The 27,500-nt window shown below is 38.8% G+C and overlaps 1 protein-coding gene across 4 annotated transcripts in view; it reads left to right on the top strand.

Annotated features, from left to right (window-relative positions):
* Window positions 1-27,500, top strand: part of RNF144B (ring finger protein 144B) — a 259,881-nt gene that overhangs the window by 132,104 nt on the left and 100,277 nt on the right. Inside the window, exon 1 of one of the 4 annotated variants that reach the window (XM_069092483.1) lies at window positions 19,868-20,298. The exons of the other annotated variants lie outside the window; for them this stretch is intronic. The gene's annotated coding sequence lies outside the window, so the exon portion shown is untranslated. Of the gene's footprint in view, window positions 1-19,867; window positions 20,299-27,500 lie in introns of those variants that run through there. 4 annotated transcript variants of the gene reach the window in all.

A 27,500-nucleotide genomic window follows, 5' to 3' on the forward strand; every position in this document is an offset into this window, starting at 1 on the left:
TTCACTGAGCCACCTAGCCGCCACCCTGTCCTCAATTTATTTAACCTTCTTGTGGTAGGAGCATTAGTCAACCCATTTCCCCATGCAACTTGGGCTAGTTTTTCTTTAAAGGGTATTGAGACCTTCTAAAAGATTGAGTCGAGTACTGGTGATATTCTTTTCTCATTACCTGACTATAGTGCAGTGGCAGGGAGTTGGAGGAGGTTCTCAGATGCTTGGCTGGTGAACTTGACTGCAGTGGGAGCTTTGTTCAGCTGCATCAACTCGAGGGGTCCTCAGCAACTGTCCTTTTTGAACATCTTTCTGTTCTTTCCCCTCAAACCCTTCTCCTTTCTGAACTTCCCTATTACTGTCCAGGGCACCAGCATCCTCCCAGTCACCCAGGCTGGCAACCTAGGTGTTAGTCTGGACTCCTCACTCTTCTCTCACCTCACTCCATGTCCAATATGTTTTAAAGTCCTGTTGATTTTACCTTTGTGACATTTCTCATATGGATATCACAATACATCCTGCTTGGCTAGATTTGGCTTCTTTTTACTGAAAGAGGAAGCTGCCTTTCTCCTAGGCAATTGCCCAGTTGAGTCTTCAGTCTTATGTACCCTTTCCCCTCTGATATCACTACTGCCCATTACTTCATGCCTGAACTGTTGCAATAACATTCTGTTTAGTCTTCTTGCCATAAGTCTTTTCCCATTTCAATTTATTCTCCACTCAGCTATCAAGTGAAGCTTCCCAAAATGCAGATCTGACCATGTCTCTTCCTCCCCACCTCCTCTTCGATTCCCCCTGTCCCCTATTTGATCTCCTGGAACAAATGTAAAATCCTTTGTTTGGCATTCAAAGCCCCCCATGACCTGGTTTTCTCCTACTTTTCCAGTTTTTTTACTCCCTCACCCCCATAATAGTCAATCCAGTGACATTGGCCTGTTCCTTGTTCCTTGCACAAGACCTTCCATACTCTGGGCATATTCACAGGCTGATCCCTATGCCTGAATTCTCTTCCTTCTGGCTTCCCTATTTTCCTTAAAGGCCCAGATAAAATCCCATCTAATAGAGGAAGCCTTTTCTGATTTCCCCATGATGCTATTATTTTCCCTTTATGGATTATCTTCAATCTCTTCTGTATATAATATAAAGACTTGTGGGGCAGCTAGGTGGTGCAGTGAATAGAGCACTGGCCCTGGAGTCAGGAGAACTTGAGGTCAAATCCAGCCTCAGACACTTAACACTTATTAGCCATGTGACCTTGGGCAAGTCACAACCCCAATTGCCCTGCCTCCCCCCCAAAAAAAAGCAAAAAAAAAAAAGACTTGTGTCTCCTTTTATTCTAGTACTAAACATAAACTACCAGAACAATTCTGAAAACATAGCTATCATTATGTAGTTTCTCTCCTCAAAATTCTTAAATGACTCCCTTTTATCTACTAAATAAATTCTAAATACCAAAGCCTGGCATTCACAGGGCTCAGACCTATCTTTCCAATTATATCTCCTATTAGTCCCCCTGCTCCCTAACCAAACTGGATTAATTCACTGTTCCTTCAGAACTTCCAGAACCTTCTATTCCCCACACTTTCTTCTTTGAATACTTGGTCCTACATCTCCTTTGGTCTGAAATCATGCTCACTCTTCCAGGCCCAGTTCAAATGTTGCCTCATCAGTGAAGAAGGTGTGATCTCTGCCTCCCCTAAATGCTAAGAACACTTAATACTATACTGTCTTATATCATAATTATTTGTATCATTGTCATATTCCCCATGTTAAATAATTCTTTTTGGAGGGGAAGGGCAGGGCAATTGGGGTTAAGTGACTTGCCCAAGGTCAGTCACATGGCTAGTGAGTGTTAAGTGTTTGAGACCAGATTTGAACTCAGGTTCTCCTGACTCCAGGGCTGGTGATCTATTCACTGTGCCACCTAGCTGCCCCTAAATAATTCTTACTTGCAGGACTATGTCTTCTTTGAAAACCCTATTCTACCTAACATAGAATACAGCACAGAGTCAATACTGAGAATTTATTTATTGAATTGTACCGAATTGAATTATAGCCATTAATATTACTCATTCTTTTTGTTATGTTCACATAGTCATCCAATTTAGCATAAAACACCCTAAAAGTTAACATTCCGTGCATACTTCGAATGTTCTTCTCTGTCCTGTGCATTTGGAGTATTCATTTCCATAATGCTGCCTTGCGAAAGATATATGTTGATATTCTATCAAAGAAACATCTTGAGCAATTTGTGAATTGCTAAGTTGAAGCAATCAGCATTAACTCCATAAAGCAAGCCCTGAATTAGAAGCCACTTCAGCTGCTCAAATTTTTTTGAGGTTCAGGGGCTGATCTCTTCCCCTTTCCATCTCTCCAATTTTAGCACCCGGATGTATGTTTTACTTATACAGTTTGTATATCTATGTTCAAGAATTTCAAGATCCTCAACAATTTCAAGAGTTGTCAGAGAAATGGTAGTTTGCCAACATTTTTTGTTATTATTTTCAGAATTTAAGTCATTAATTGGGTTGACATTATTAGGTAGTTTTACTTAACTGTTTTTCAAGGGAAGGTATTTTATATATTTAGTAATCACACATTCAGAGCTTGAAGGAATCTTGGAGGTAATCTGGTTGCACCCCCAAATACTACAGGGAAAGAAACTGAGGCCCAGAAAAGTGAAGTCATTTGCACAAGATCAAATTACTGTCCCAAGATCAAGCTACTAAGTGGCAGTCAGGATTTGAGCCCAGGTCTTTGGTTTGTTACAGGGTTTGCTGGGAGATGTATATTGTGTCAAAACAATACTTTTAAAATAAATGGAGCATACCATATATTGCTTTTACCAAAGGCAATAAATAGTTTTAGGCAAATTTCTGGATTGGTGATTTTTATAATCTTTACTAAGATTGAAGACTACATCCTTCTTTTAGGTAGGAATTAACTTTTATTCACTGAAATCTTGGTTTTACAGGGCATGGTATGGTATTGCTGTGGGGAGAGACAGTGCTAATGGGGAAAGCTCTGTATACTGGGAAGGAGAATAACATGGTGATGATTGGTTAACCATCTCTCATTGCTAGAAATGTGATGGATAGTGGCTGATCCATAATCTACTTGGTGAGAGATCTCTAGGTTTCTAGAGGTCCATTTGATTTAGTCTCATATTGTGTTCTGTCATGAATAAGAAGGTAAATAGGTTGGCCGTGAGATACCAAAGCATCTGGCATAGTTCCAGGCATAGAATAAGGAACCCAATAAACACTGGTTAGATGTAGAGACATTTCAATTTCATAGGAATAATAGTATAAGGCAGTGGGAGGGGTGTTTGGAGAATTCTTCAATTTGACTAGAGATTCCTCTAATCAACACTTCTTCATACTATGATTTCTATGAAATTTAAATGTATTTTATATTCTAATATTTATCAAGTCCCTGATCAAATTGAGAAATTCCTTCCACTTTAGAACAGACTTTGGAAATTGTTTTCAAGCCCTTCATTTTACACGTCAGGAACCTGGGGCTCCAAAGGTGAAATGATTTGCCCAAGGTCATGCACGAGATTTTGGCGGAACCATATTTCAGGTGTCCCTGCTCTTTCCACTATTCAGTTATCCAGTTTTCTCCATCAGTTGTGAGCATTCATTCCTGACAAGGCAAGCTGCTGATGGCATAGGAAGGAATGGCCAAGCTACTGCTTAGAAACTGATTGAGTTGAGAACTGAGTCAGACCAAAAGAATGCAGCTGACCTGTGAGACCCTTGCCCAACAACATGCCAAAAGAGGATTAGTGGACTTAGGGTGTAGTTATACTCTTCATGCTTCATTTTCCCATCTCTTGTATTCTTCTTATACTAGTAGTTACGGGCAACCTATTTACCATAACCAGACAAATTTTTCAGACTATGATGTCTCTGAAATCATATAAATTGCAAGGTCTGTTGTAGTTCTTTGTCACCATTCTGGGATTTCTCTTCCTGTCTTAAATTTTGTGTCTCACTATTATTATATATATTATTTCATAAAACTTTCCAAATATTTTAAATTTGGACTCATTCATTTTACATTCATATTCTTAAATTAATGATTTGCCTGTGTAATATATCTCATTTTTTGGTCTCTCTTCTCCCCCACCTTCTCTCTCTCTTTCTCTTCTTTCTCTCTCTTCCTCCTCCCTACCTGTCTTTCTCCCTCTCTCTCCATCTTTCTCTCTGTTATGTATATATGACATATATGTATCATATATATCTTCACATATATGCAAAGATAGATAGACAGATGAATGGATGGATGAATGAATAGATGTATGGATAGATGTATGTATGTATGTATGGATAGAATATATCTATTTTTCTCCCCTCTCCAACTTTCTCATCCTGATCTGTTAGCTTCTTGTGAACATTCTTATCTTTTTCTTGGGTGTGGTACTATTATAGTAGACCCCTTTCAAATGATCTGCTCCCATTTCTTATGTTTGACAGGAAGCAAATAATTTCAATTCTTTTCCCAAGTTGAATTTCCCAACCCCAAATTAAATTCAAGAGATAGCTTGTCAGCACTATTGGCAGAGGTTATAAATTCAATTAATCAGAGAAACCTGATCCCAGGTTCCTCTGTAGCTTTTGTTTGAGGATGAGCTGAGGGGAGAAATACTAGGTAAGAGGGATTGTTCCTCTTTTATGAATATCTTGAGTAATAATAATTAAAGGAGATATTTAAAAGAAAAAAACCATGAAAATCTAAGCTCTTCACTAATATGTATAGAATACATTTCTTGCTTTGAAGCATCAGGGCTGGACAGTGAGAGCTGGTACATGTTTAAGAACAATTATCAAGCCATTTTCCTGCTTCATTTCCGGAAATTCTGAAATCCTTCTTGATCTGGAAGATTCTGTGAATGCTGGCAATACAGTTCTTTTGTCATTAAAAAAAATTCTGGGAACAACTAGGTGGTGCAGTGACAAGAGTACTGGCCCTGGAGTCAGGAGGACCTGAGTTCAAATCTGGATCAGACACTTAACACAAAAAACTAGCCATGTGACCTTGGGCAAGTCGCTTAACCCCAATTGCCCTCCAAAAAAAAGCAAAAAAAAAATAATCTGATACTTGCGCCATTGGGAAAAGAGCCAGTTCTGGTCCATCTTGGTTGCTTTTTACCACCCATTCTTTTGGGGGAAATGCAACCTGAATGTTGGGGTTTGGGGACATAGTGAAGTATGAGTTTCAATTCACCCTACCTAAATCTACAAAGAACGCCCCTCTACAAATTTCAAAAAAACACTTTTTCTTCCCTCTTATAATGGAAGGAAATCAGGCTGACTGTTGATCTTGATTCTAGATGTCTTGCCTTTTTTTCCCTTTCTTCCTGGTAATTTGTCAAAATTGCCTGTTCATTAAAAATAGTTTTTCAGCCTAATTGGAAGGCAGCTACCAACTGTGTACCCAGTAAAATCCAGCTGGGGTTAAGCTGCATAAGGTCATTTTATTAGGAGAGAATGGATATTTTGCTTCATGAATTCTGTAAAATAGCTTGATTATATTGCCAAACATTGGATGGATATACCAGTAAGTCTGTGTTTGAAATCAAAGTTTCTTTAAATCACAGTATCAAATTCTGGGTGGTTTGAATTAGGCATACCCAGGTGTGCACTGAGAAGATAAATATAAATGTCCATCTACTGTCTCTTCTACAAAATGAAATCCATGTAGTATACATTCTCCCTATTTCTGATCTTTATTGCCCCCATTAAGTTTTATTCAGGTGCTGGCTCAAGGTTATAGCTACAAAGTTGAAGAAGCAATGAGGATAGTTAAATTGATGCTTTAAGTATATGTAAGCTCACATCCTTGGTTTCCCTCCAGAGTTTTAAAAGGTATAGGGAACCACCAATCACACAGGTAAGTATTCAGATTCAGAGAAGGACACAGGTAGGCTTTCTTGGGCAGTACATAGACTTGTAGAAAACTGTGTGTCTCCTTGTGTGGCGTTTACAAAGAACTCAAGTTCAGATGGAGAGAAAAGACAGAGGGATGGAAATCTAATCAGAAAAAGAGCAAAGGGTTTGGTAACTTCAACCAGAGGAGAGAGGAGGGGAGCTGGAGATACCTAGCTCTACATGGACCTATAGAAAGGCATATAAACCCACAAGTTGTCTGAGTGATCCCAAAGCACCCAGTTGGGTAACGAAAGGATCAGTAAACAGGGAACATGGTGCATTTAGGAGAAACTTGGACCTATCTCTTAGCTGGTACTATGACTCATGTGGATTATATTGGTTCAGAGGACAGGTGGGATCCCACTTCCCTTCCTCAAGAGGGGAATGTTGCTTGATAGCCTCCAGAAAATAGGTAATTTTCCTCACTGCCAAGGGGTTTGGGTATAAACTTATTGTGCATTTTTTTTTGTATTCAGTTAAATAAAGCCTGACTTGTATCTGATGTCTTATTAGCCTGAGTTTATGCAAGGTATGCTAAGGGCTCATAGAGAATATAAACTGAATTCTATAGTTGTGTGGGGAGACCTTGGTTGGGAGACAAAATGAACCACAGAGGTCATCATGAAGGGTCCTCCAGGCTGAATCAGATATCTCTTGTCAAGGGCCAAGGACAGACTAACATTTGGTTCACATTGTCTTAAAGGTTAGTGTTGGAAGCTCATCATGGTTTCCCAGGTTAAATCAGTTCTCTACATTCAAATGCCAGGGACAGATTGACACTTGGGTGATGGTGGTTTTTCTTGTCTTAAAAGTAAACATGAAGGAACTTCACTGTAACACTGTGTTCAGGATCTGGGACTATCTTACCTGCAAAAGCACCTTTAAGAGATTCTTATTGAAATTTTAATGGGCAGCTAGGTGACGTAGTGAATAGAGCACCAACGCTGGAGTCAGGAGGACCCAAGTTCAAATCTGGCCTCAGACACTTAACACAAAAACTAGCCATGTGACCTTGGGCAAGGCACTTAACCCAACTGCCCTTCAAAAAGCAAAATAAAATAAAATAAAATAAAATTAACAATTAAACCTTCTTGGACACAGATACTAGTGAACATGTCTTATACTCAGTTGTTTTTGTAATGACAGCTCAGATTTCTATATGGCACATTAAAGTTTGCAAAACACTTTCCTCACTACAGTCCCGTGAGGCAAGAAGTGAAAGCATTATTTATTGTCTTTATATTTATTGATAAAATGACTAAGAAAAATTATGCCTAAGGGTACGAGGCTAGAGGTGGTGGAACTAGCTAGGACTTGACTCTTTCCACCCCACCCCCACCTTGCTGCTTCTGGCCAATCTCTAGGGAGGTTCCCCTCTTTGGGGGCATCTCAGGTCCTGAGTGTGGACTTTCTAAAATAGCCTTTGCATTTTTATGTGTGTCCGTAAGGGTTTTCCTTGGTGGTTTTGATCCAGTCTTCCCTTCCTGAAATGATTGTCATGGCCAGAGCTAGTTCTGGGCTTCAGGGCTTCTGTGCAAACAGTGGGTTCACACTGCTGTGTGTATTTAAAACCTCAAGGTTTCAGGGAATCCTGCAGAGCCTTCTTGACTTATAAAACAAATGTTTTTCTTCTTGATTTGTGCGGTGGGTCTACCTTGCCAGGGAATGTCCAGTAGGCTACAGAGTTGCTAGTATGTGGTGGGGAGCATCCAGGTTGGGTAATAAAAGCTCAAACATGGTCTTTGTGGGCTGAATTCAGGACATACTTACATATATATGTCTTATTTTTTTTCAAGTTCATTCCAAACTAGCATAATCAGTTGACTGTTAACTCAGTTAATTACCTTGGTGACCCAGCTAGAGATGCCATGATTCCAGATTTATAAGTTTAGGTGCATTTTGAAAGAGAAAAATTGAAATATTGTTAAGAGACATTATACTTTAAACTTTACTTTTAGATAAGAAGTCTAGCCTTCCTGGTTGTATTACAGGCAGTTGTAAAATCATAGATTTAGGATTAGAAGGGATCTTAGAGACTGTCTGGTTCAACTCCCTTATTTTACAGATGAGGAAGCAAAATGTAATGGAGGTTGTGACTTTCCCAAGAGCATCCAAGAAGTGAACTTTAGAGAAGGAATTTGAACCAGATTCACTGACTCCAGAACCAGTATGCTTTCTACTATATCAGATTTTGGTGATACTTATTCTGGAAATATTTCCAAACAACAATCTCTATGAATAATATAGTAATAAGATTGGAAGGCATCGAAAAAGGTCATTAGGTCCAGTCTCCTACATACAAATAGGTAGATGAACACCTAAACAAGATATTTTTTTTCAACCAACCAACAAGTATTTATTTATTTATTTTAACATTCATTTAAAAATTTTGAATTCCAAATTCCCTCTCTTCAGTTCCTCCTCTACCCATTGAGAAGGCAAGCAATATGATATCCATCATACATATGAAGTCACGCAAAACATATTTCCATACAACCATGTTGAAAAAAAAACAAGAAAAATAAAGTGGGGGCAGCCAGGTGGCACAGTGAATAGAGCACCGACCCTAGAGTCAGGAGGACCTGAGTTCAAATCCAGCCTCACACACTTAACACTAGCCATGTGACCTTGGGCAAGTCACTTGACCCTAATTGCTCTGACTTCTCACCTCCAAAAAGCAAAAAAAAAAAAATGCTTTAGTATGTAATCACAGCACATCAGTTCTCTGGAGGTGGACAGCATTTTTCATTATTAGTGCTTTGAAATTGTTGTGGATCATTGTATAGGTTGGAATAGCTATATCTTTCCCAGTTGATTATCATTACACTATTGCTGTTAACTGTGTATAACATTCTCCTGGTCCCGCCCACTTCACTTTGTATCAGTTTATATAAAGTCTTCCCAGGTTATTTTTTTTAAACTATTGCCTTCCTCATTTCTTTTTGTTTGTTTGTTTTGCTTTTTGGAGGGCAATTGGGGTTAAGTGACTTGCCCAAAGTCACCTGGCTAGTTTTCATGTTAACTGTCTGAGTCCAGATCTGAACTCAGGTCCTCCTGACTCTAGGGCTGGTGTTCTATTCACTGCACCACCTAACTGCCCCACCTTCCTCATTTCTTATAGCACAACAGTATTTCATCACAATCGTATACCACATCTTAGCCATTCCCGAATTTATAGACATTCCTTCAATTTCCAGTCCTTTGCCACCACAAAAAGAACTGCCATTTTTGTACTTATAGGTCCTTTGTCTTTTCCTTTGATCTCTCTGAGATACAGACTTAGTAGTGGTGATTGGTGGGTTAAGGTATATACCCAGTTTTATAGCCTTTTGGACCTGGTTCCAGATTGTTCTCCAGAATGGTTGGAGCAGTTCACAGTTCCACCAACAGTACATTACCGTACCTATTTTTTCCACATTTCCTCCAGCATTTGTCATTTTTTTTTCATATTCCCACTTCTGGGTATTTTTTAAAGTTCAGGAATAGATATTTAATTCATTTCAAAAGCATTTTTATGCCAAATAGTGTGTTGGTAATGAGTCTTCAGACAAAAATGAAATAGTCCCTACCCTCAAGGAGTTTACATTCTATTCAGAAAAACAACAGCTGTACAAATAAGCAAATACAAAATATATGTAAAATAAATTTATTTGGGGGAGCTAGAATCTCTAACAACTGGAAATGGTGGGAGATAAAGAAAAATTCAGTATAGGAAATAGCTTTTTTGCTGAACCTTGAATATAGTTAGGAATTCCAAGGGGGCAGAGATGGGGAAGAATTGCATTCCATGTGCCCAAGTATAGAGAGTACTGGGCAGTATGCTTTACTATTGTATTTAAAACAAGAGACACTTACATAGCACTGATTAATTTCTTCACAAGTAAAATCATTTCACAACCTTTAATCATCTCACAGATATATGGTAGGGATAAAAGTTTGCTTAGTATTTTTAAGTCTTTGGAGAGAGACACTTTGTACATTCGTTATAATAATTATCTACTTATTCAGCAGGATAAAATTGATAGTTTTGATTTTTTTCTTTTTAAAAAAAGTGTATGTGTATATATATACATATATATTTTTAAATCAAGAAAAAAATCTGCTTTCTCTCCCTTTTACTCTAATATCCTTCTCCCATGGCCCCATTGAGAATGAAAGAAATAAAAGCCCTTTTTCAAATATGTATAGTTGAACTAATTTGTATGTTGAATCAGTTCATCACTCCTATATCAGGAGGTAAGTAGCATTTTTCCTCATTAATCCTCTGGAATCATGGTTGATCATTACACTGGTCAGAGTTCCTAATTCTTCCAAAGTTCCTTTTCTTTACCATATTGTTGGCATTGTATAAATAATTCTCCTGGTTCTATTCACTTCACTTCAGTTCATACAAGTCTTCCCAGGTTTCTTTGAAACCATCCCCTTTATCATCTCTATGATATCTATGATATCTATGATATTGAATCACATTTACAGACCATAACTTGTGTAGCCATTCTCTCCTTATGGGTACCCCCATAGATTACCATTCTTTGTCACTTGCCAAAAGCTATAAATATTTTTATACATTATTAGAGTTTGTTTTGCTTCAAACTGATCCCTTTCTTGAGGCAGCTAGGTAACTCAGTGGATATGGGGCTGGGCCTGCAATCAGGAAAACCTGAGTTCAAATCCTGCCTCAGACACTAACTAGCTGCATGACCTTGAGCAAGTCACAACCTCTTTTTGCCTTAATCCACTGGAGAAGGAAATAACAAACTACTCCGGTATCTTTGCCAAGAAAACCCATGGACAGTATGTTCCATGGTGTCACAAAGAGTAGGGCATGACTAAACAATTGAACAATTCTTCTCTTAATCTGTCCTTCCTTAAATTCTGCTTTCCCCTTTTTCTTTCTTATTTCCCCTGTGAATAAAATGTATTTCCGTATTTGACTGTATATATACATGTAGGACTGTATATATACATATCCATATATACATGGATATATGTATTCTTCCCTTTGAGTAGGTCTAATGAGAATGAGGTTCAGGAATCAGCTGCTCCCTTATCTCTCTTCTCCTTCTTTATATAGGTGTTTACTTGTACATCCTGACCATGTGGGACAATTGTCCCTAACTATCCTTTTCCCCTCAGTGTATTCCTCTTCTTCTTTCTTTCCATTTTTCTGTGACCCCAAATAATGATAGAATTCAAAAGGGACACATGGATCCTCTCCTCATATTAGAGTAGTTTATCCTTGTTTAGTCCTTTATTGTTGTTCATTCATATTTACCTTTTTATGTTTCTCTTACCTCCTGCGTTTGAACTTAAAAGTTTTTTCACAGCTCTCTGGTCTTTTCAACAGGAATTCTATTTCATGAAAGATCCATTCTTTTCTCCTGTAGGATTGTTCTCATTTTTTCTGGTTAAGTTATTCTTGGCTATAAGTTAGTATCCATTTTCTTCTGGATTGCTGTATTACAAACTCACCTTTCCTTGATGGTGGTGGCTGCTAAATCATGTGTGATTCCAACTATGGCTCTTCAGTACTTGAATTCTTTTTTTCTGACTACTTACAGTACTTTTTTTTTTATACCTTGATTTCTTTAGCCTTAATTTGGCTCTAGATCAGGCCTGCACAACATATGGGCCACTTGTGGCGCACCAAAGGATTTTGGGAAACCCACAAAAAATGTAGAGGATGTAAAAGAAAGTAAAGATATAACTAGTGTTTTGTCCATGACCCCTTTTAACCTGCCTGCCACTAGTTGCTATTGTGCCTGTCACGTAAAGTGGGTAACCACTGTATGCTCTCTCCCATTTCTCACGTGACCTATGGCAAGCAACCATTGCCAGTCTGAGAGAAGTGAGAGTTGTATCTTTTGGCTGTGTTTTCTGTCATTACTGGCATTGAACAGGGACAAAGTGAGTGCAGCTATACACCAATTCAGCTGACACCTGCTACATGATAAGCAGCAACACTGTGAGTGCTTCTTCCCTTCCCTCGCTGTGCAGCCACACTGAGTTACAGGAGTTTTTGGTGCTCTCTCCAAGGTCAGACACAGTTCAGTATTTCTTTGTATGTGAGCAGTTGCTATGGAGATTTTTTTTTTTGGTTCTAACATTAAAAAAAAATGGAAGATCAAATTTGAACATAGTTTTTACTCTGGAGTGGACAAATAGATACTCGCTTACTTAAATGAGAAACAAAATATTGTACCTTGTTTGCCTATAGCCTTTCCGAAGGAATACAATCTTTGTTGCCATTTTAAATCAAAACATCCTGACTTAAGCAAATTGGATGCTAACGAAAAACAAATTGAAGAGTTCAAATTGTTGAAAAATCTCAGTGGGTAAATGTAGAAAATGAGGCAGCTACTAAGGTTAGTTTTCATATTTCTAAAGAAATTGCTGCTGCTGGGAAATCTTTTTATTGAAGGTGACTTCATAAAGAAGTTTGCTGATTGCAGTTTCTGGATTATGTCCTACTTAGCAAAGTAATTTTTTAAAACATGAATGTGATTTCATGATAAGTAAAAATCTGAAGTTATAAGTGTAATTTACTGACATGAATTGAAATTTCCCCTTTTAAAAATATGGTTTATTTACAAAATTGTTTAATTAGTAATTATCCCTTTACTAGGAAAATGAGCTGCTAAAAACCTATCTGTGGCCTGAAGAATTTCAGCCTATTTTAGTTTTGTTCCCTACCTACTGCCAAGTTGTGCAGGTCTGCTCCAGATTTTAGCTATACTGTTTCTAGGAGTTTTTATTTTGGGGTTTATTTTTGGGAAGTGATTGGTAGATTCTTTCAGTTCTCTTTGTCCTCTGGTTCTGAGGGTTTGGGGCAGCTTAAAGATTTCCTGAAATAGGATGTATAGACCCAGATTTTGTCTATGGTGGTCAGTCAATCTAATGATTCTTAAATGTTTTCCCCTTGATTTTTTTCTAGACCAGTTGTTTTTGTTGTGAGATAGATAACTTTATATTTTCTTCCTTTTTTTCACCATCCTTTGGACTTTATTTTAATATTTCTTGTTGCCTCATGAAATCATTGTCTTCTATTTGGTCCATTCAGATTTTCAGGAAGTTTGCTATTTGCATAAGGTATTGTATCTCCTGTGTCAAGCTATTAAGTCCCTTTCCAATTTGTTCTTCCATAACTCTAATTTCTTTTTCCATTTTTCTTCTAGAGTTCTCATTTAATTTACTACCTGAACACTATGACCAAAATCAGGACCTAGCTATTTTGTTTTAAGGAATATTAAAAGGAAAATGCCCCTATCTATTAGAATCAGAGGGCAAAATGGAAATAGAATGAATCTACCAATCACTTCCAGAAAGAAATGCCAAAATGCATACCTCCAGGAACATTAGAGCCCAAATCCAGAGCTACTGGTTGTCACCTATTCCCATACTGTATAGGTTAGGAGGTAGCCTGGTAGGAGTCTGGGACCTCCTCTCACCCTGGTGCACAACCTTTCCTTCAGTTTCCCTGGCCAGACCTTGTCTCTAGTGTCCATCAGATCTTTCTTCTGTCTCCCCATAGTGATCTAAGCTAGAAAAATCACACACTATGACTTTTTCTTGGATTTTCCCAGCCGAATTTAGTCTGGTGCATTTTCTAGGTCTGTTTGGAGGAATGTTACATGCGTGGGGGGAGCTCTCTGCTTTCTGCTACTCTTACATCTTGTCTTTGCCTTCCTATGGATTTGATTTTAATGTGATTCTTTCCTGGGTAGTAATGTGGGTAGGTAATAATAATAATACTATATTTATATATTACTTTACAACTAAAAACATTTTTACTTACACTTTCTCATTTCATATATCCTTACAACTTCAGGACTACTGGATAAGCAATCCCCTTCCCATAAGATCTTCACTGTCCACATACCCCAGCGTAATAGTAAGGAATAGCAAGTTTCAAATTCTTCGCAAAGTTATGTGGTCCCTTTATAAGCCCTGATGGTAGTGGTGGTGGTGATGGTCGTGGTGCAGTGATCTTCTTCTTTCTCCAAGGTTACTGTTCAGAAAATCTCTATCAAGAAGAACAAGCCTCTGAATTCTTGATTTTAAAGTTACTTTGAGGCAACCTCTCCTATCCTTCCTTTCCTGAAATGTTGGATTCTGGAATCATGCTGCCTCAAAAATGGAAATTTTCCCTCCTTTCTGAAGAAGATTGTGGTTCAGAAACATTTCCCTTTGTCCTGATGACTTGAGGCCTTTTCTCTTTTCTTGAGTTATTTCAACTTATCCAAATGGATTCCTCTCTAGGCCTGTCCTCACTTTATCATGTGGCAGTTGGAAACTAGTTTTTGTTTGGATGTAAACTCTTGATAGTGTCATTCAAATGTCAATGACATCCTAAGGACTGATTATAGAACAATGAGAAGAGAAGGATGATTGCTTGTAGTAATATTGTTTAATCTGGTTGTGGGGCTATGCACTGATTTTCTTATCTGAAAGCTGTCTAGGAGATGAGCATATTTACAGAGGCATAACTCATCACAAACTTTATGAGCTTGAGCAACAATACTTAGGTCAGTACATCACGGACCCATGATTTTCTCAGTGTGGGAACTTTCTCCACAACTTAGCTCTATCAGTTGCCTGTGATTCAGAGAGGTTAAGAACTATTAACACAGTATTTTCAGTGCTTAACATGGCGGATCCTCCACATGGTACCTGCTTAATAGTTTTCAGGAGGAGAGGGGGCTGGGAGGATAAACTTGAAATCATGTCTCTTGACCAGATTATAACATGTTTTTCAATATTGCCATACCACTTCTAAACTATACTTAGTTGATGTAACTTAACTATACTCAAGAATCAGAGTTATTAGTGGAGGACATAAGTCGAACTGTTGCAGAGTTCTTCATACCTAGTGATCTGAGTTTTTTTTTTTTCTAGAAGGAGAGTATGGGTGAATAACATGGGTTACCTTTGAGTTACATCTCCTCCTTATCCTTAATTCTGTCATTCTAGTGTTATTGTATAGGATGTCCTCAATCCTAAGCAGTCTGCTCCTCCAAAATCCCTCCCCTTAAACACTGCCATTCATTGGCATCAGGAGAATTTGGACAATCTGTTGGTGAAGAGAGGATGACAAGATTTAGAGGTGAAAAGGACCTCAGAGGCCAACTGAGGTCCACCCCTTCAGTTTACAGATGGGAAAACTGAGACCCAAGGATGTGAAGTGACACATTCTAATGGGGAAAGTGGATAATCTCAGAGGGAAGATATTAGCAGTATGTGAGGTAGGGTTGGGAGTTAGGACCTGTAAAGGCCTTTTGCAGAAAGTGGGCTTTGAGAAGAGTTTTGAAGGAGACAGGGGAGAGTCACTGGATAGGTGGGTCAGTAGAGAGAGTGCTGGGCCTGGAGTCAGGAAGACCTGAATTCAAATCCAGCCTCAGATACTTACCAGCTGTGTGACCCTGGGCAAGTCACTTAATCTCTGTTTGGAGAAGGAAATGGTAAGCCACTCCAGTATCTTTGCCAAGAAAACTCCATGAATAAATGAAAATCAAACATGATTGAGCACTTATCAACAGCAACAAACTTGAAGGAAACTGGAGCAGCTAGGTAGTAGAGATAAAGAGGGAGAGGATCCCCAACATGGGGAATATATTTATATATTGAGACTGTTCTATTAGACTTTGGGGTTTTTGTTTTGGTTTGTGGGTAGCCCTTATCATTGAGATCATATTTAATTTACATAGAGTTGAGATGAATCACACCAAATGCATCAGAAGAGTGCCAATAAAGATGCCGCCATGTTTTAACTGCCAATGGCAGCCTGCCAGGCCCTTTACCTTGACATTTTCCCCCCTTGTATACTGGGAATTGTACATTATTGCAGAACCTGTTACCCAACACTTTTTGCATTCTTCCATTTGATACATTACACTTGCCATTTTACAATGCTTTGGCTAGAGGGAATAGTTGAGAAAGCAAGCCTAAAATGCAAGTCATTTATTTACCTAGTCAGAATTAGAGAAGAGCTAAGTTAATTCCTTAGCACAAGAATGGATTTTGTTTTTCTCCTAAGTAATCTAGGAGAAAGGAAAAAGGAATGAGACTCGGACCTGTGATTTAACTGATGTAGTGAAAAATTTTATCTACCAATGTAGCTCAGTACTTTCTCAGTAACTTTAAATGTTGTTTTTTTTTTGAGGGAGGAAGGCAAGGCAATTGGGGTTAAGTGACTTGCCCAAGGTCACACAGCTAGTAAGTGTGTCAAGTGTCTGAGGTTGAATTTGAACTCAGGACCTCTTGACTCCAGGGCCAGAGCTCTATTCACTGTACCACCTAGCTGCCCCAGGATCTTTAAATGTTAAGAGAGCTGTCTAGAGTATCGACAGATTAAGTGACTTGTCCAGGGGTCATATCCCTTTGCGTAAAAGGTGGAACTTGAATCCAAGTCCTTTTAGGCCTGAGACCAGCCCTCTCCACTATACCAAACTCCCTCTAATACAGGAGAATTAAAGATTAAAGATTAAATTAAAGATTAAAGGGAGTAAATTACTAATATTGTGATTGTTTCCTTTTAGTGTCAAAATGACTTTCTTTGTATGGCTCTGTGTAGTTCATACTAGGAAGTATCTTTTGTTATTATATTGCAAGGAAAGTCATTGCAGTCCTGTTAAATGATGTTTATAACTGTTTACAAGAATTTCATTTTGAATCAGATTTTGGCTCTATATATCACTTGTCAGCTTGAAGAAGCAAAAGTGACTTTTTTTTTTTCAAATGTGAAGAGAGTCTGAGCTTACCTAATTAAGTTTGTAATAACTTTTACACAATATTGGTTTGCACAATACCAGTCAGACATGCATATTTGCCTATACTAGGATTTTCAAATACACATGTTTACTATTTATACATATGTTCACCAGTTCATTTATCTTATTCATTTAGTAAATATTTATAAAGAATCTATAGTAGTAATATGTTCAAGGTCAATGGGGATATAAAGAAAAAAAAACCTGACACTATCCTCTTTTTCTGTTGTTTTAGTCATTGTTGTTGGTTTAGTCATTTTCAGTTGTGTCTCTATGCCTCCATTTGAGGTTTTCTTGGCAAAGATATTGGAATGCTTTGCCATTTCCTTCACCATTATTGTGTGGATGAGGAAATTGATGCATACAGGGTTAAGTGACTTGCCCAGGGTCACGCAGCTAATATCTGAGGCTAGATGTGAACTGAGGTCTTCCTGACTCCAGACCCTCTACTCTATCCAATTTGCTACCTCACTGCCCTTATACTCTAGAAGCTTATATTCCACCAGAATACAAATTTCTCATTTTCATAGCTTTTAGTCTTCTCACAATAACCATGTACAAGGATGATTATATCCATGCTATTATGATGAAACTAAGGCCCAGTGATGTGGCATAACTAGACCTGGGTCATACGGCCAAGTGGTAGAGCTAAGATTTGGACTCAGGTCTACTGAATTGAAAACAATTATCTTTTCCACTCATGGGACCATAGATTTAGAGCTGGAAAGGGCTTTCCAGGCCTGTCTCTCAAATTACTCACTGCACAGCCTACACTGCAAGAGTTTAAATTGACTTGTTCAATTTATAGGGCTATGAAGTGTTTGAGGGCAAGATTTGAACTTGGGTTGGGCTTCTAAATTCTGTACTCTATCGACTGCACCTGAAGCCTCAGCCCTAGCCAGAGAAAGCAATACAAATTATTCAACTACCTAAGATTACCTTCTAAATTAGCCTATTGTTTCTAGGGATTTGTAGTGAGATTTTTATTTAAAGAATGTTGACATTTCAGTAGTATTTAGCTTTTTGCTTTATCTTTTAGATAAGAAATTTCAATTTAAATGTGTGGATTTTTGTGTGTGTGTGTGTGTTTTTAAGAATTGAGCTCTATTAATTCATTTGTATAAAGTACATCTCTTATGTTGTTTAGTTAGCATTTTCTGGTTCTCTGACCCTGGGCTGTCCCAACTCTTAGGTTTAGTTCTAATTAAGGTTCCTTGACAGTTTCTCTCAGTGCCCACACCACTCTGGAATTTGGGAGTAGATTGAGGGATGAGGCCTTTTCTCACCTAGTTTTGGAGCAAAGGTCACACAACTGACTCTAGAGAAGTGGGTTCTAGCCTCAGCTCCCTTACTAATTAGTTCTCTGTGACCTTGTGCAGAGGACAGGGCCTATGTTTCTGCACCTTGAAAATGAGGTTGGACTGTCCATTTGAGCTCAGGTCTTCCTGAGCTCCTGTCCAACTTTAATGCTGTGCCTGCCCTCCCTGTGTCGGAGTGCTCCGCCTCTCTCTCAGGCCAGTCCTCCTTACTCATGCTTCTCCCGCTCCCAGCTACGCACATATAAAAATGCTGTCTGTCCTTCCCTATTTGTCACCTGGAACTTTTCCTCCAGGCAGGCGCTGAGAGCAGTTTGCTTTGTGTCCCTTGGAGCAATGCCTACTGTTGCTATTTCAATGGCAAGAACAGATAGATCCTTTCCACAAAGGACCATATGAGTCCCTTAGCAAATATATTCATTGTTTCAGTTCCATTTAACAGCAATGATCAGAGAGAATCTCGTGTTGGAGTTGTGACATATCTGAGCTATCTCACACTGCAGGTATTGGAACTATAGTTTCATTTTAGTAGTTAATGGATCTAACAGGTCAACTGTATGGAAATATCAAGTCAGAAAACATACAAAAATTTAGCCTATTCAAGATCTGGGGTGTATGAAAGACACACTAACGTTGATAGCTGCACAGCTCACCTAAGGGAGGTTAAACAGGAGATTTTGGGTAGGTAATGGTCACATGAGGCTGCTAGGTGGCGCAATGGATAGAGAGCTGGGCCTGGAGACACAAAGACCTGAATTCAAATTCAGCCTTAGAAGTTTACTAGCTGTGGGACTGAGGGCAAATAACTTTAACCTCTCTACCTCAGTCTCTTCCTCCATGAAATTAGGATAATGATAGCACCAGCCTTCCAAGCCAGCGGTGAAGAAGGAATTGACATAACATTTGTAAAGAGCCATGGTATAGCAATGTTAACTATTATCATACAGAGGTGTAGGTGTATCCTGCATTTCAAAGCAAATGGATTTTGTTGATTAGTCAGTCATATTTGACTCAGTTTGACTCTTCCTGATCCCCTTTAGGGTTTTATTGGCAAAGAATACTGGAGCGTTTTGCCATTTCCGTCTTCAGTTCATTTTACAGATGAGGAAAGAGACAAACAGGGTTAAGTGACTTGCCCAGGGTCACATAGCTAGTAAGTATCTATGGTCGGATTTGAATTCAGGTCTTCCTGATTCCAGGCCCAGTGCTCTAGCCAAAGCACCAACCAGCTGCCCAAAAGCAATTGGATACTTTCTTCATTTGGTAACACATGGTAGTTTGAAAGAAGACAAAATGAGATGTAGAAGGGTCATCCCTGCACATGTAGGCATCTTAATGAGACAGTTCTTAGAGAAGAAGCCTTTATGAAGAACAGCTTTTAGTTACAGCCAGAAGGCAGTTTTGGTAGGGGCTAGTGCTACCTTAACACTATGATAATAATAATCGATATTTAAATAGCATGACCGGAATTGCAAGCACAGGACCTCGTCGCTTTGGTGAAATAAAGTGTAAAAGAAGGTAACAGGAGAGGCTTGTGGGAGAAGGGTAAAAAACACAAAGGGGGTGGGGGTCTAGGAGGAAGGGAAGGGGAGGAAACCTGCAAGAGGGAGCTGAGTTCAAGCTAGGTTTTGAAGAAAAAACAGAGAGCCTTGGGAGTAAAGAGAGGTTTCCAAGCCTGGACGAGACAAGCAGGCGCTAAAGGGCTAATGGCTTAACAGGTGCCCCTTTCAGCCTTTCCTGCAATTTCTACCCCAGGAGAACCTATTGGAAGCATGCTAGAAATCCTGCAAGAAGGAGCTCCGGAGGGCACCGCGGGTGCAAGGTTCTGACAGGGTTAAAACAGTCACCTGCAGCCGAAGTGAGACTCAGATGGGAAGTAGGAAGTGCTGCGCTGGAGCTTCCTGTATAAATAAATGCAGCTCTTTCCCCCTCATTCCCCCTCCCCCCCAAAAGCCGCCGCTTGCTAGCCGCTGCGCTACCCTGCTTTGCCTCTGTAAGCTGTTAATAGCAATATGGTCTGGAGAGCAGGGAGGAGATTGTCGTACACCGTCCCTTTATAAAGGTCTGGGAAAGACGAGTCCTGTTGCAATCCTGAAAAGTGCATTAGCTGTCAGCAGCTGCACACGGGCAAAGCTCCCGGTGAGAGCAATGAAACAGTTTCTCTTCCAGTCGGGGAGCAGCCCAGAGTGCTTGGTGATATTATGAACCTCCTCGGCTGCCCTGAGAAGTGAGTGTGGGGCTGTCGGAAAGTCAGACAGCTTCTGGGGGCTACCAACCTCTTGGTGCAAGGTATGTTTCTGAGAGCTTGCTTTCTATTCTGCTTACTTTTACTTAATGTGGGAGTGACAAAAAGAGGAATATAGTGTTTGGGATCAGAACTGGGCACTCCGACCAAGAACCATGACTTCTATGATATTTCGCTCAGTTTTCTGCAGACAGTTCTTGCAAGGATAGGTGATTAAATTAATTCATGGATGCTTGGCTGTAAAGGTCTTGAAAGTGTGTTATTGTGTTTGTATTTTGAAAAGATTTTCTTAAAGGCAAAAAAAAAAAAGTTGTTACACTAGGCAGTCAGTATTTTTCAGAAGTGCATTTGAAAAATGTAAAAAGCATTTGCCCAAACCTTGGCTTGTGATTTAAGTAGTCACGTATTCTCAGATGTTTACCTGCTGTTGCTTGGTAATAACTGACCTTGTTCCCCTAAACACTGGCATCAATAAAATAAACTCCTGTGTCAACTGTTGTGCCTTAGGCTTGATTATTGTTTGGTTGCTCATATTTGAAAGGAAGTAGAAGTTGAAATTGTATATTCCCTGTACTACTTATTTCAGATGTCAGCTTATTTAAAGCACAGTACATGGCACATAGTAGGTGCTTAATTAATGTTTACTGGTTATTGATTGAAATTAATGTGATTCCTAATGCTTTTAAAAATATGGGGGGGGGGAAGCTTATGCGTATCCTTCTATAAGCTTTCTCCTCCAATACAAAACACTTTGTGTCTTTCACTTTCTCTATCCATTTTAGGCATTCAACTGCAAATACTACCTCTGTAGGGTGAACTTCTTATGTTCTGGTTTCCCGGTGTGGAATTCACTATTGTGAAGAAAATGCACCGACTTCATGCCTGGAGCCCAGTCTGGCTGTTCTCTGCTCCACACATTTTGCTAGAATGTTAGAAGTGGTTCCCAGCAGGAATATTCCTGGACTTCCAGTTGGGCATTTCTGGAAGAAACCAGTCTTGTAGCATCAAAAGTCAAGAATTAAAAATCCACCCTCAAACAACATCCCTTTAGCAAGTAACATGACCTAAAAATTCCTGAAAGAGCAGATTGGCCGTCTGTAGGTCTACCAGCAAAGTAAACTAACTTTAAAATGACTCAGTTTTTTAGGGTGTGGGTGAGAGAAGCTAAAGGAAACCGGCCAGTCTTCACACCGGAGCTGGCCAATCACAAGATCTAGCTTTCTTTGTGAGCAACATTCATTTACCAGGCTGTTACTGCCCCACTTCTTTTCCCTTTGCTGACTTTATCCCGCTCTCCTTGTTCTTTTCTTCTTTCCCACCTTTTAGCTTTTGAGGGAGCATATATCTCAGGAGTTTTTCCAGAGTCTCTCTCCCCTAGTGATCTGTAAACAAACAAGCAATTACACCCACAAAGCCAATTAGATTGTAGCTTTATGAAACCGATCTCTGCTCCCTCCTCCATACCTTTGGCCCCCATTAGTATTTTATTCTTCATGACAGATACCCTCGTGGGAACAATATGGTGATAGAAAAAGCCTCTCCTGCAAAAGGAGAATCTGGTTAACCGAAACAGATTTAATCAGTGCAGAAACTCACTTAAGGTAAACATGCTTAGTCAACACGGGAGAAATTTTGAGCAGTCACTGAAGCAGGCAGAATCAGGTCACAGTTTTTTTATATAAAAAAAAAATGCAATCCAGCTATGCTCTAACCCTAGCTCAGCCTCTGCCACACTGTTGGAAGTATAGGTTTGAGGGCAGTCAAATACTGTCCATTTACCCAGTGCTTTACAAATATTTACAGTAATCTGTGCCAAATATCTTGGGGCTGATCCCCCAGGACCATTTCCTTGGAATTCAATAGCCCCATTCTAATGAATGGCTTCAGCTTATTGGAAATTTAATTATTGGAAATTTAGGCTTCCAAAATAGGTCAGCATAAGAAATGGATTAAAAAAAACAACCCAACAGCTTTCTGGTCACTAGCCATGAGCCAAAGAAGAGTTTTATTCCTACAGTTAAGGAAAATGTATCATCTCATGCAACGGAGAACTGCCATTTCTAATTATGACCATTTAGCTTCTTGGAAAATTTAAGCATCAAACATAAAATCCAGTTACTTGCATTAAACAGCTAGTGTTTTGTGAGTTTACTTCATCCTTCCGGAGACGTGGTCCCAATGTTTTAGATATTAATTAAAATACATATGTGTACATTTAAAAAGGTACTCCTCTTTAATTACTCTGCAAACAGGTCACAATTCTGTGTGTTCCTGACTGTGACTTGTGGCCTCACTTTCTGTTCAGCTAGGTCCTTTAGGGTCTGAGATCTGTAGATTGAGGTGGAGGTCAGGAATCATGCTGAACCCAGATGTTGGTTTGTGGGTGAGCAAAGTCCAAATAACTGGATATTGCACGTATTTTGCATAACCAATTATTTTGGACATTGGAGAAGGGCCAAGTGACCACAGGAATCATGCTTCCAAATGCTCTGTCTCTGGACCCTGCCCTATGGGACTATCCATGGAATGGAAGTTACAGTTGTATGCAGGCACCATGATTGAAGTGCTAGGTTTCCCCTTAAGGCTACTTGTGGTTATTACATCTCTTTGGTTTGTTGTTGTCAGTCAGTCAACAAGCCTTTATTAAGTGCTTACTATATTCCAGGCACTGTGCTAAGCACTGGAGACACTGTTCTAAGTTTGCTGGTGTTAATTTATATCTATTTCCAGTGATTGAACAGGGATCAAAGGGCAGGGAGAGGATAAAGAGCAGCAGTTTTTTGGGACCTCCTCCCATGACTATTCCTAATTTTAATTTTGGACAGTTAGTATTCAGATAATAGAGAGTATATTGCAACTTTAATTCATTATTCAAAAAAACGGCATGTTGAAAAAGGTCTAAATACTTTTTGCTGACTTCACATTGAGCCTTTTCTTGCTTTCTATCCTAGTAAAGAAAATAAGAATAAATTACCAATTTGAAATTATACTTATTGGTGGGCAGGAGAGCTTGGCCTTTTTTATTTCTAGATCTCCTTTTGTGTAGCTATTACATAATAAACTTCAGATTCTTTTGTTTAAAAATTCTTGAAAGCTGTTGTACTGAAAAAAAAAAAAGCTTTTGGCATTTATTTTTTTTTTTTCTGAGCAAGTAAGTAGTTCCTGTCTGACTCTGTAGTATGAACTGGGGAATGTTTCTGGTCATTTTCTTCATTTGAATACAAAAATACTTCCTCAAATATAGTGGGAGATTAATCTGTTCATTTGGATTATGGTACCCATTGTAGCCTGTTTGTAAATACCAATGAAATATCTCAGACTTGTATTAAAATGTTGGGGCTTTTAAATGATATCTTGTCTCTCTGGCTTGCTCATCTCTATTCAGTTTGGAAAAAAAGCAAAAAAACAAAAAAAAGAACTCCACAACAATAACTCAGAACATCAGAAGTTCTAGTGTGCTTAAGCACAGTGCTGGGCATATCTTAGGTACTTAATAAATGTTTATTAAATTAAATTAAATCACAGTTAATTCAGGTCTAGATGTGTGGTGGCACATTGTACTCAGATCTACGGAATGAATTGCACTGTGACATTAAAACATTTAACTGAAGAACTAGAGTAGTAGCAAAGTAAGAGGAAATAGCATTAGTACATATTCCCAAATGAATACAATCTCTTCTGTTTTTCCTCCCAGAGTAGTTTAGAAAACAAACTCTTCTAAGATTCAAAAGTCCACAAAAGGGGGGAAAAGAGAGAATAATTATTTATATTGTGCCTATTATGGGCTAGATGCTTTAGAAACAGTATCTTATTTGATTGTCACTACAACCCTGCAAGGGAGATGCTGATAGTATTCCTATTTTACAGATAGGGAAACTGATGCAGACAGGCTAAATTACTTGCTCAGGCTCGTACAGCTAGTATGCTGCCTGAGGTCAAATTTGACCTCAGGTCTTCCTGACTCCAGGCCCAGAGCTCTTTTTACTACCTATGCTCCCGTACCTGGCTAAAAAAGGATGGGGTATATTATACTTTGAAAGGTTAAGTGCAACCCTCCCATCCCAGCACGCGCACACACACCCACACACACCCATACACACACCCACACACCCCCCCCCCCCTCCCCCCCACACACACCAGTATCTTGGCTTGAAAACTGTTCTTGCTATAGCTGAGTAGCAGACAGGTTACCCACATATGTGTTACTTGTACTCCTAGGACCGGCTAGATCAGGTCCTAGATCAACACTTCTGGGCAAAGTTGCAGTTTGATAACTTTTCTAGAGCCAGAAAATATCTTATTTCTTTGATCCATGTCTAATCCAACAACAACCAAAAAAAAAGCCCCTATTATTTTCTCTTATTTTTAGAAGCTTCTCTTCTTTATACTCATGGATCTTGCAGCAACCTCCACTTCCTTCCTCTTGGCATTCCTGATAACCATCAGTTTTTTTGCTGCAGGTGCACAGGAGTTGAGAGTTCTTGTGTTTTCAATGAGTATCACATTGAACCCAGGCATCCTGGGAAATGTAGTCTTTCCCTCCCTCTCTAGTGTTATAATATTAAAGAACCTGTAGTGAAAGTTATTTCTGGTTAATTGTTAACAGGTTCTCAGGAACTATAAGTTTGAATCTCAACTCATGGCCAGCTAGCTCTTTGTCCTCCTAGAGGAACAGTGGTTTCAAAGTTCATTATGTTTAATTGAAAATCAGGGTAACTCCATATCCTAGAAAACTTGCACTTAGTTTTCTTAGTCACATTTATTTAGCTAGTAGGTTGATGCTGAAAAATCTGGCTGGCTCCCTTTAGTATAGTGATGAGGTAGGGAAAGCAATTTCCTTATCACTTCTAATATTATATTATCGGTTCTTTCTGCAGCCACAAAACAACCTCCTTGCTTTCTTGCATTGTAGATTCCTTCTTACAAAAACTTGTGGTTTGGAAAAGGGGCATATTTTACTGTCATGGTAGTGAAAACCCCTTTACCAACTGAATGTTTGGAAAAGCACTGTGTTTAAAAGCAAACAGGAATCGAGATTTCTAGTCCCCTGTGCATATCTTTGACATCCTCAGAAATTCACATGTTTATATATGCTTTTATTCATTCCACAAGCTTAGCTGGCTTATAGGGACCAAGCATGTAAGAAAATTGGATTGGGAATCAGAAGTCAGAAACTAGGTTCTAGTTTTGTCTGGGACACTAGTTACAAGATATGCCTATGCCTCAGTTTACTCACCTGTGAAACAGGGGAATTTAGTTTCCAGATCTACACTTAAATGTACCTTTAAGCAATTTAGGGCTATTCATGCTTTGGCAATTAAAATATTTAACTTGGTAAATAGGATCAGATGCTAACTTGGAAGGGAGCTGAAGGATCATTTGTTCCAACTCCTTTGCTTTGGTGGGGAACTGGGGGGACAGGGGACTGAGGCAGGGGATTTGTTGTGTGGTGCTTTCTAAATATGTTTTCCTTGAACTTTGTTGTCATTCACTGGTTTCAGTCATGTCCTACTCTTTGTGACCTCATTTGGGGCTTTCTTAGCAGAGATATTGGAGAGGTTTGGCATTTCCTTCTCTAGCTCATTTTACAGATGAGGAAACTGAGGCAAACAGGGTTAAGTGACTTGCCTAGTAAGTGTCTGAGGCAGAATTTGAACTCAGGAAGAGGAGTCTTTTTGACTCCAGGCCAGGTACTCTCTCTCTCTCTATTGTGTTACTTCCTTGAACTTTAGAAATTTATTAATGGTTTGTTTCTTGCCTAACTTCCTTCAAGTCTCAACTAAAATCCCATCTTCTAGAAGAAGCCTTTCCTTCTACCCCTTAATGCTAGTGCTTTCCTTCTGTTGATTATTTCCAGTTTGTTATGTATGTATACATGTGTGTATCCTGTTTGTAAATAGTTGTTTGTACTTTGTCTCCCATTAGACAGTAACCTCCTAAAGAGTAGGGACCATCTTTTGTCTTTCTTTGTAGCCCTAACACTTAGCAGTGACTGACACATAGTCGGTGCTTATAAGAAAATGCTTATTGATGTACTGAATATCTAAGTGGTATCATTTCTTGCTTTGAAGGGAGTGTTGTGCCAGGAAAGAGAAGCTAGCTTTTCTGTAGGGTGTGCAAATAGCTGTAGGAGAAAGGAATATTACTGATTAGAAAAGCAAGGCTGTGCTAGAGAAGGTAGGGAAGGAGGAAGACAATAGAGAGGAGCAGTATAAGTTATCTTTCTAAAGAAATCATTGAAATGCCAACCACATAGGCACTCCTACCTACTTTGATTGCCTCATTCTGTTAGGAGAGCTGGGAATGGATTTATACTTGCCTGATCTGGATTCGGTTCTTCTGTAGTAGTAATGAGACTAAGCTGAAGAGAGTCAAGCCAAGTCATTTGCAGAAAATAATGGTTTCTGAGCAACTATTAAACTTTGATATCCCAGAATATGATTTTTTCTTATTTCACATTAATAAAAATTGCGTTTTTATGTAGTTCCTCAGTGACCATATTATTTAAGGGTTAGAGCTAATTATGAGGGATTGATATTAGTGTTGTCTAAAAAGCCTGCTTTATTCCAATAGCAGTGAGTCCTTTAGAAAAGATTTTGGCCTAAAAGATAATTCTTGGTACTAAAATGCCTTTTCCCTATGGAACAGAGTTTGGAAGAAATAAAAATTACATTTCAGTTATTAGTTCCATTTCAAGAAAAATGAACTTTAAAGTATAATCATCTGTTACAATTTCATACACCTTTGTTAGTATCTTGAAAGCAGAGATAGAAAGTTGCATAAAGGCATTCAAGAATCGCTATCTGTATCCCCCTTTTTCCTATTCTCTAGGACTGTGAATTTCAGAAGTTATTAATTTACATGGAAATGGGGGAAGAGGAAGGATGAAGGGAAGAACATTTATTAAATACTAACTACATGCCTGACAATGTGCTAACCACTTTACAAATATTACCATTTGATCCTCACAATAATCCCATTGCTGTTATTACTTCCATTTTATAGATGAGGAAACTGAGGCAAATAAAGGTTAAGTGACTTGCTTGGGAATCACACAACTAATCAGTATCCAATGCCTAATTTAAATTCAGGTCTTTCTGACTCAGCCTCAAAGATTTGTTGAGAAAGTATTTCTTATTTGTCATAGTACTTATGAACTATAAATTCAAAGCAAAGTAGGCATTTTCTTTTGTCAGTGCTATACGAGCAAATGTTACTCTGAAATACCTGTCAGGTTAGAAAGCCT

The sequence above is a fragment of the Petaurus breviceps genome, unplaced genomic scaffold, assembly GCF_028583685.1.
Source record: "Petaurus breviceps papuanus isolate PSGF00001 unplaced genomic scaffold, PetGlider_PUasm1.0 190, whole genome shotgun sequence".
Taxonomy (NCBI): Eukaryota; Metazoa; Chordata; class Mammalia; order Diprotodontia; family Petauridae; genus Petaurus; species Petaurus breviceps.